The sequence below is a fragment of the Cnephaeus nilssonii genome (assembly GCF_951640355.1).
Source record: "Cnephaeus nilssonii genome assembly, chromosome: 9".
Taxonomy (NCBI): Eukaryota; Metazoa; Chordata; class Mammalia; order Chiroptera; family Vespertilionidae; genus Cnephaeus; species Cnephaeus nilssonii.
The window spans coordinates 36,202,615-36,213,314 of record NC_137080.1 but is presented as its reverse complement, the minus strand read 5'-3'; positions in this window follow the sequence as shown (position 1 = coordinate 36,213,314).

The window sequence follows — 10,700 nt, the reverse complement described above, 5'->3', positions numbered from 1 at the left end:
TCAGCTGCCTCCTGTAGGCTCCCTACTGGGGATGGAGCCTGCAACCCTGGCATGTGCCCTTGACCAGAATCAAATCGGGGACCCTTCAGTCCACAGGCCAACACTCTATCCTCTGAGCCAAATGGGCTAGGGCTGGGAAGATATTTTTAACAGGAAAGTTTAAGCTGAGAAACTAAAGGACCACATTCACGTTGTCTTATCTGAGCAGTTATAAATGACACTCCAGGTGCCCTTATTTGCTGCCCTCTGTGTGCTCAGTAACCTGAGTTTATAGCCATACACTTCACTCTGGGCAGGGATCGTTTCTTACCTTCGCCTTATGCCAGGGACTCGGGGCAAAGTTTGGGCTCTTCTGGCTCCTCAATACAAAACTCTAGAAGCCTTGGCATTGGGCCAGGAATGATAGGGTTTCAAGTGTAACTGACTGTGCTATCCAAGGGTCCCAACACTCTCCGTGAGGATGCAGCGGCTTGGTTCCTTGTTCCACGCCCGCTTCATTTTCCGTGGGTCTGGTTAGGCATGAGAGGGGAGTGACCACGCCACCTGCTCCTAAGGGTTCCCTGGGCCGGAGGGATGGGGTCAGAGGCCGTGTTCACCAGGACAGACTTGAGGACTGCCTGGGGCCCCTCTGCGACCTCCACTGGAGAAGGTCATGGTTTGGGAGTGGAACTTTTTGTCTTTGCGGTGGGGGGGGGGGGGGGGGAGTGGGACTTTTCGATTTGCTCACTACAGCAGCTGTTTCATTCTCTGTCCTTGGGGAAACTTTAATGGACCCCGTAGAACACACACAGACTCCTGTGTGGTGTGGTGGTTCCGAGTGGGATCTGGAGCTGTCAGCCTAGATTCTAATTCTGACTGCTGCCTACGACCTTCACCACACAGCTTGATTTCTCTGCACCGGTTCCCTGTCATGGTGGAGGGAGTGAGACTAAATGCGGTCACGTTTGTAAAGCCCTTAGCATATTGCCTCATACTGTTAGGGACTGAATTGTGTCCCCTTGGTGCCCCCCCCCCCCACTCATATGTTGATGTCCTAGCCCCCAGTGTCCAGACTGACTATTTGGAGATAAGGTCTTCAAAGAGGCAAGGAAGCCAAAATGAGGTCCTTAGGGTGGAGCCTAATCCAGTATGACTGGTGTCCTAATAAGAAGAGGAATTGGGACCCACAAGGCACAGGGAGAATTCAGCCATCTACACACAAGCCACATAGCGAGGCGCAGGGGAACCAGCCCTCCAATGCCTCGATCCCAGACTTCTCGCTTCATAATTGCGGAAGGTTTCAGTTGCTCAAGTCATCCAGTCTGTGGCCCTTTATTTAATGGCGGCAAACTAATACACATATTAAGTATGCAATAAATGTTAAGTACTCTCGCTGTGATTATTATTTCAAAATTACTCGGCCGGAGGAAAAAAATATAGCAGGCAAAAGTGGGAAATTTTAACCAGAAAATAGTGCTCACTAGTTTAGTAAAAGAAACCACCTACAAAAGGGAAGCAATAAGAGTTTTTATAACTATTGTGTCTGGGAAGGCCAGGGGGGACCCCCCCTCCCCCCCGCATCACTAAGCTAACAAGGTTATGGAGTCACAAGGACACTTAGTCGTCCTGGCAAGTCAGTAGGATGCGTGGCTGGGACCTCACACGCCTGGCCTGGGCGCTCCCTGGACCTGAACAAAGTAGCTAATATAATTGGAATCCATTAACAACAAAAAAGCGAGTCCGGCAGAGTACACAAATTACTTTTAATGGATAATATTTGCATGTAGTACATAATAAACTCAAATAGTACAAAGGTAAATTAAAAGATAAATCTTACCCCTGATCCTTACACTAAGCCCATGAAGGCAGCCACTCTTGTTAATTTTGTGCATCTTCTAGAGATAACTGTGTATAAAAATGTGTTTATATGTATATAAAATGAATATAAATAACCTCTGCTTGCTTGCTTTGTTTTTATTGAGATAGAATTGACATATAACATTGTATCAGTTTCAGGTGTATAACATGTTCTGTGAAATGATCGCAGTAGGTTTACCGAACAGCCAACACCACATGTAGTTATAAAATTTTCTTCTCATGAGAACTTTTACTGTCTTAGCAACTTTCAAATATACAGACAGTCCTAGGATGACATCGGACTTGACATACCTCTTTTCGTGGTTACGTCGCCATCTCCCATTTATTTATAAAAAAAAAAGTTCCGTCATTTCGACGTATGTACATATGTGCTTTATGTTTTTTATTATGTATTTACAAGTGAAGGTCAGGAATTGTTATCTTTTAAATTTTTGTTACTCTGTCACTTCATTCCTGCAGTGTATGTGCTCCATGTGAGTGACTAGGTGCTTATATGGAGGTGGGTCCGACTTACAGCGAAAATCGCGTTACGTCGCCATGGGAACGGATCTCCCACGTAACCCAAGGACCTACTGTACAATGTAGTATGGATAACTTATAGTCATCATGCTGCACTTTACATCCCCAGGACTCATTTATAATTGGAAACATACACCTTTTAGTTCCCTTCACCCATTTACTCACCTCTGGCCACCCACCAAGCAAGCTGTTCTCTGTATTAATGGATTCAGTTTTCCTTTTTCTGGATTCCACATATGTGACATCATACTGTCTTTCTCTGTCTGACTTATTTCACTTAGCATAATGCCCTCAAGGTCCATCCATGCAGCCACAGGCGGCAGGCTTTCTTTCTTTGTTCGAGCTAATATTCCATTGTTTATATCAACTACATTTTCTTTATCCATTCATGTTGAGGCCACACAGGTTGTTTCTGTATCTTGACCATTGTAAGTAATGCAGGCAAAGTGGGAATCAGGTATCTTTTTGAGAAAGTGATTTTTTTTTTTTTTTTCCCAATTTTTTTATTAAGGTATTATATGTGTACATATCTTACCATTGCCCTCCCCACACCCCACTCCCATATATGCCCCCACCCCCCAGAGTTTTGCATCCATTGGTTATGCTTATATGCATGCATACAAGTCCTTTGATTGATCTCTTATCTCCCCCACCTCTCCCTAACCTTCCCCTTGTAATTTGACAGTCTGTTTGATGCTTTACTGTCTCTGTATCTATCTTTTTGTTCAAGTTTATAATGTTCTTTATTATCCATAAATGAGTGAGATCATGTGGTATTTTTCTTTCATTGACTGACTTATTTCACTTAACATAATGTTCTCCAATTCCTCCCAGGTTGCTGCAAATGATGAGAATTCCTTCTTTTTTATGGCAGCATAGTATTCCATTGTGTAGATGTACCACAGTTTTCTGATCCAGTCATCTGCTGACGGGCACCTAGGCTGTTTCCAAATCTTAGCTATGGTGAATTGCGCTGCTATGAACATAGGGGTGCATATATCCTTTCTAATTGGTGTTTCTAGTTTCTTCGGATATATTCCCAGGAGTGGGATTACTGGGTCAAATGGGAGTTCCATTTTCAGTTTTTTGAGGAAACTCCATACTGTTCTCCAAAGTGGCTGCACCAGTCTGCAATCCCACCAGCAGTGCACAAGGGTTCCTTTTTCTCCGCATCCTCGCCAACACTTGTCGTTTGTTGATTTGTTGATGATAGCCATTCTGACAGGTGTGAGATGGTACCGCATTGTTGTTTTGATTTGCATCTCTCGGATAATTAGTGACGTTGAGCATGTTTTCATGTGTCTCTTGGCCTTCCTTCTGTCTTCTTTTGAAAAGGTTCTATTTAGGTCTGTTGCCCATTTTTTTATTGGATCATTTATCTTCCTTTTATTAAGTTGTATAAGCTGCCTGTAGATGTTGGAGATTAAACCTTTATCAGTGATGCCATTTGCAAATATGTTCTCCCATGCAGTGGGCCTTCTTGTTGTTTTGTTGATGGTTTCTTTTGCTGTGAAAAAGCTTTTTATTTTTATGTAGTCCCATTTGTTAATTTTCTCTTTAGCTTCCATTGCCCTAGGGGCAGTGTCAGTGAAGAATTTCTTTTGGCATATGTCTGACATTTTGCTACCTGTGGATTGCTCTAGTATTTTTATGGTTTCCCGTCTTATGTTTAAGTCCTGTATCCATTTTGAGTTTATTTTTGTGTATGGCGTAAGTTGGTGATCAAGCTTCATTTTTTTGCATGTATCTGTCCAATTTTCCCAACACCATTTATTGAAGAGACTGTCTTTATTCCATTGTATGTTCATGCCTCCTTTGTCAAATATTAATTGAGCATAGTGGTTTGGGTCAATATCTGGATTCTCTATTCTGTTCCATTGATCTATATGTCTGTTCTTGTGCCAGTACCAGGCTGTTTTGAGAACAGTGGCTTTGTAATACAGCTTGAAATCTGGTATTGAGATCCCTCCTACTTTATTCTTCTTTCTCAGGATTGCTGTGGCTATTCGGGGTCTTTTTTTATTCCAGATGAATTTTTGGAGAGTTCTTTCAAGGTCTGTGAAATATGCCGTTGGTATTTTAATGGGGAGTGCATTGAATCTATAGATTGCTTTGGGTAGTATGGACATTTTAATGATGTTGATTCTACCAATCCATGAACATGGTATGTTCTTCCATCTGTTTACGTCTTCCTCTATCTCTTTTTTCAGTGTCCTGTAGTTTTCCGTGTATAGGTCTTTTACCTCCTTAGTTAAGTTTATTCCTAGGTATCTTAATTTTTTTGGTGCGATGGTAAATGGGATTGCCTTTTTAGTCTCTCTGTCTGTAAGTTCACTATTGGTGTATAGAAAGGCCATAGATTTCTTGGCGTTAATTTTGTATCCTGCTACATTGCCGAATTCATTTATTAAGTCTATGAGTTTTTTGACGGAGTCTTTCGGATTTTTTATGTACAATATCATGTCGTCTGCAAATAAAGACAGCTTTACTTGTTCTTTTCCAATCTGGATGCCTTTTATTTCTTCTTCTTGTCTAATTGCAATGGCTAATACTTCCAGTACTATGTCAAACAGGAGTGGTGAGAGTGGGCATCCCTGTCTTGTTCCTGTTCTTAGGGGAAATGTCTTTAGTTTTTGTCCATTGAGTATGATGTTTGCTGTGGGTTTATCATATATAGCTTTTATTATGTTGAGGTATGAGCCATCTATTCCCACCTTGTTGAGAGCTTTTATCAAGAAAGGGTGTTGGATTTTGTCAAATGCTTTTTCTGCATCAATTGATATGACTATGTGATTTTTATCTTTCATTTTGTTTATGTGATGTATCACGTTTATTGATTTGCGGATATTGTACCATCCTTGCATTCCTGGGATAAATCCTACTTGGTCATGGTGTATGATCTTTCTGATGTACTGCTGGAGCCGATTTGCTAGAATTTTGTTGAGGATTTTGGCATCTATGTTCATGAGGGATATTGGTCTGTAATTCTCTTTCATAGTGTTGTCTTTATCTGGTTTTGGTATTAGGGTGATGCTGGCTTCATAGAAGGAGGTTGGAAGTGTTCCTTCCACTTGAATTTTTTGGAAAAGTCTGAGGAGGATAGGTTTTAGTTCTTCCTTGAATGTTTGGTAAAACTCTCCTGTGAAGCCATCTGGCCCCGGGCTTTTGTTTGCTGGAAGCTTTTTGATGACTGCTTCAATTTCGTCCATAGTTATTGGCCTATTGAGCTGTTTAGATTCTTCTTGATTGATTTTTGGAAGGTTATATTTTTCTAGGAATATGTCCATTTCCTCCAGATTGTCCAGTTTGTTGGAATAGAGTTGTTCGTAGTATTTTGTAACAATCCTTTGTATCTCAGCGGGGTCTGTTGTTATTTCACCTCTTTCATTTCTGATTTTGTTTATTTGGGTCCTCTCTCTTTGCTTCTTGGTGAGCCTGGCTAGAGGTCCATCAATCTTGTTTATCCTTTCAAAGAACCAGCTCTTGGTTTTGTTGATCTTATGTATTGTTTCTTTGGTCTCTATGTCATTTATCTCCGCTCTGATCTTTGTTATTTCCTTCCTTCTGGTTACACTGGGCTTTTCTTGCTGCTCTTTTTCTAGCTCTTTGAGTTGTAGGGTTAAGTAATTTATTACCATTGTTTCTTGTTTTTTGCAATAGGCCTGTAGAGCTATGAACTTCCCTCTCAAGACTGCTTTCGCTGTGTCCCATAGATTTTGGATTGTTGTGTTTTCATTGTCATTTGTTGCCATGATGTTTTTTATTTCTTCCTTGATCTCTCTGGTGACCCAGTCCTTGTTTAATAGCATGCTGTTTAGTCTCCATGTGTTTGATTTCTTTGGATTGTTTTTATTGTAGTTGATTTCCAGTTTTATGCCACTGTGATCTGAGAAGATGCTTGATATAATTTCTATCTTCTTGAATTTGAAGAGACTTTGCCTGTGACCCAGAATATGGTCTATCTTTGAAAATGACCCATGTGCACTTGAGAAGAATGTATATTCTGTGGCTTTGGGGTGAAATGTTCTGAAGATGTCAATTAATTCCATCTGGTCTAGTGAGTCATTTAGGATTGCTGTTTCTTTGCTGATTTTTTGTTTAGAGGATTTGTCCAGTGGTGATAGTGGGGTATTAAAGTCTCCTACTATGATTGTGTTGCTATTAATCTCTCCCTTGATATCCTCCAGGAGTTTTTTTATGTATTTGGGTGCTCCTATATTGGGAGCATATATGTTTACCAGAATTATTTCTTCTTGTTGGATTTCTCCCTTTAGTATTATGAAGTGGCCTTCCTTATCTCTTGTTATGGCATTTACTTTGAGGTCTATTTTGTCAGATATAAGTATTGCTACCCCAGCTTTTTTTTCATTTCCATTTGCCTGAAAGATATTTTTCCATCCCTTCACTTTCAATCTGTGTGAGTCTCTTGTTCTGAGGTGGGTCTCTTGTAGACAGCATATATATGGGTCGTGTTTTTTTATCCATTCAGCTACTCGATGTCTTTTGATTGGAGCATTTAGTCCGTTTACATTTAAAGTTATTACTGAAAGGTATTTGTTTGCAGTCATATCTATTTTTGTGTCTGTATTCCTTCTTACCTGTTTATTTCTTCTTTTTACAGTATTCCCTTTAGCAATTCTTGCATTGCCGGTTTGGTGGTGATAAACTCCCTGAGGCTTTTTTTGTCTGCAAAGCTCCTGATTTCCCCTTCAATTTTGATTGATAGTCTTGCTGGATATAGTATTCTTGGATTCAGTCCTTTGCTTTGCAACACTTTGTATACCTCCTTCCATTCACTTCTAGCTTGTTGTGTTTCTGATGAGTAATCATTTGACAATCTGATGGGTGTTCCTTTGTAGGTAACTCTCTGTCTCTCTCTTGCCGCCTTTAGGATTCTCTCTTTATCATTTATATTTGCCATTGAAATTATGACATGTCTTGGTGTGGGTCTTTTGGGGTTGATCCTGCTTGGGACTCTCTTTACTTGCGTAACTTTTATCTTTCCCATATCCGGGAAGTTTTCTGTCATTATTTCTTCAAATAGATTTTCTAATCCCTGCTGCTCTTCTTGTCCTTCTGGCAGCCCTATTATACGCATGTTACTTCGTTTCATGTTGTCCCGAAGCTCCCTTAGGCTTTCCTCCTGCTTTTTAATTTTTTTCTCCAATTGCTGTTCAGCTTGAGCTTGTTTCTGTACCTGATCTTCTAACTCACTAATTCGGTCCTCTGCTTCTTGTAATCTACTGTTGAAACTTTCCATGGTGTTTTTGATTGTAGCTATATCACTTTTCATTTCTTCCTGATTCTTGCATAAGTTGTTGATTTTCTCATCCATCCGATGTATAAATTCCATGACCATTACTCTGAACTCCTTTTCGGTCATGTTGCAAGCTTCATTTTCACTAATTTCCTTTCTTGGCGACTCCACATTTTCTTTCCTCTGTGAGTTATTTCGTTTCCCCATTCTGGCTATTACCAGAAGCTCAAGCTTCTGTTTGCGTGGACCTGGGTCGTGTGCTGTGGGGACTTCGCTCCACCCTAGTTTCACTGAAGTGCTCTGACACTAGGACGTGTGACTGTCTTTGGTTGGTGGGAACCAAACTTGCCCAGGATCAGTGTCCCCAGTGTTCCGTGTGGTCTCGTGTGCACATTTAGAATCAGGGGCCCTGTCTGCACCACACTGTTGGTATGTGCCGAGAATGAGATCCTTAGCATGTGCCAGGAGTCAGAGTTTCCCTGTGTCTGCACCAAGACTCGAGTGTCAAAGTCTCTGTTGCCTTGTGCGGTTTCTCGTTGAGAATCAGGGTCCCTGTGTGTGCACGCACCAACAATTGGGGTCGCTGGCTCTTAGTGTGAATGCGCTGTGAGTCAGGGATCCCAGGCAGCTGTGTCCGGCGTGCCAAATTCCCTGAAGTGGGGCTGCGTCCTGTGTGTGCTCTCTCTACTGAGCCAAACTGGCTAGAGCGCACATTCTTAAAAACCTGAAGGTGAGCCGGCTCAGTGCACTCTCCCAAAGTCCCAGAAGGGGGGCGGAGTCCGTCCTGCGCGCCAAATTCCCCAAAGGGAAGCCCCTCTGTGCACGCTTTTAAGAATCTCCGAAGGGGGAGCTGTGCCCCGCGAGCCAAATTCCCCCAAATTCCCCGAAGGGGAGCCCTCTGTGCGCACTGACAGATTTCCCCGACGGGGAGCTGCTTCTGTCCCGTGCGCGAGCGCGCGCCAAATTCCCTAAGAGGGAGCGCGTCCCTGCGCAAAGCTCGGCAGCTTGGGCCAGGGGCGGGTCTATCAGTTACTATGACGCTGTCTGTGCGCGCGCCTGTGAGCAGCTTGGGCGAGGGGCGCGTCTATCAGTTACTATGGCGCTTTCCGCACGCCTGTGGGCGCTCAGCAGCTTGGGGGATGGGCGCGTCTATCAGTTACTATGGCGCTATCAGCGCCTGCGAGGAGGGGGATAGGCTCTTTGACTCACGGAAATCTGCCGGGAAGTCTGGATTCTTGTTTGTTTGTCTGAAGCTGTGATAGCAGTTCTCTGTCCCCAGTGGCTGCAGGGTCCTGGTTTGTGTCAGAAGCCAGGATCCGAGTCTCGGGCAGCTCTGTTTCCCAAGATGGCGTGGTCTCTGCGTCCGCACCAGCCGCCGAGAAGTGTCCGCTTTGTGCGCGGGGCTCCGCCGTCTAGGGCTGCCCTGTTCGGGAGCCCCTTGGAAGACCTGCAGAATCTAACTGACCCTATCTCATACACACACACACACCACACACATCTACACTCTCCTCTATGGGTTCCTCACTCACACTCTCTCTCTCCCTACCTTCCTGCCGGTCGCCATCTTTTGAGAGAAAGTGATTTTGCTTCCTTCAGATAAATACCCAGAAGTGGAATCTCTGGGTCATATGGTAGTTCTATTTTTTTTTTGAGGAACCTCCATACTGTTTTCCATAGTGGCTGCACCAATTTATATCCCCACCAACTGTGCCCAAGGGTTTCCTTTTCTCCATATCCTCACCAATACGTATTCTCTTTTTGATGATAGCTATTCCTGTAGGTGTGAAGTGATATCTCATTGTGGTTTTGATTTGCAGTTCCCTGATGATTAGTGAGTTGAGTATCTTTTCATTTGTCTTTTGGCCATTTGTATGTCTTTGCAAATCCTCTGCCCATTGTTTAATAGGATTGTTTTCTTGCCATTGAATTGTATGAGTTCTTTATATATTTTGCATATTAACCTATTATCAAATTTTTGATTTGCAAATATTTTCTACCATTTGGTAGGTGGCCTTTTCATTTTGTTGATGGTTTCCTTTGCTGTACAAAATCTTTTTAGTCTGATGTAGTCCCACTTTATTTTTACTTTTGTTGCCTATGATTTTGATGTCAAATCCAAAAATCATCACTAAGACCAATGTCATGGAGCTTACCGCCTATATTTTCTTGTAGGAGTTTTATGATTTCAGGTTGTACATTAAGTCTTTAATCCATTTTGAGTATAATGGTGTAAGATAGGGGTCCAGTTTCATTCTTTTGCATGTTGCTGTTCAGTTTTTCCCACACGGTTTATTGAAGAAACTATCCCTTTGTCATAAATTAATTGACCATATATGGATGGGTTTATTTTTGGACTCACTCTACTGTTCCATTGTTCTGTGTGTCTGTTTTTATGCCAATACAATACTATTTTGATTATAGCTTTGTTATAATAGTTTGAAATCAGGGAGCATGATGCCTCCAGCATGTTCTTTCTCAAGATTTCTTTGGCTACTTAGGGTCTTATAGTTCCTTACACATTTTAGAAGTGTTTGTTCTATTTCTGTGAAAAATCCATTGGAATTTTGATAGAGATTGCATTGAATTTGTAGGTTGCTTTGAGTAGTATGGAGATTTTAATATTAATTCTTTCAACCCATAAGCATGGAATATCTTTCCATTTATTTGTGTCTTCTTCAATTTCTTTCATCAGTATCTTATAGTTTTTAGAGTACAGGCCTTTCACCTCCTTGGTTAAATTTATTCCTAGGTATTTTATTGTTTTTGATGCTATTATAAATGGGATTGTTTGCTTAATTTCTCTTTCTGACAGTTCATTATTAGTGTATAGAAATGCAATGGATTTCTGTATTTTAATTTTGCATCCTGTAACTTTACTGAATTCATTCATTAAATGTTGGGAGGTTTTTGTATTTCTTAGGTAACAGTTGAAATGCTTACTCTTTCTGACTTGAGTTCTCTTTTTTTCTTGGTGAGTCTAGCTAAAGTCTCATCAATTTAGTGTTTTCTACATGTAATATGTCACCTGCAAATAGATATGGTTTTACTTATTCCTTTCTGATTTGGA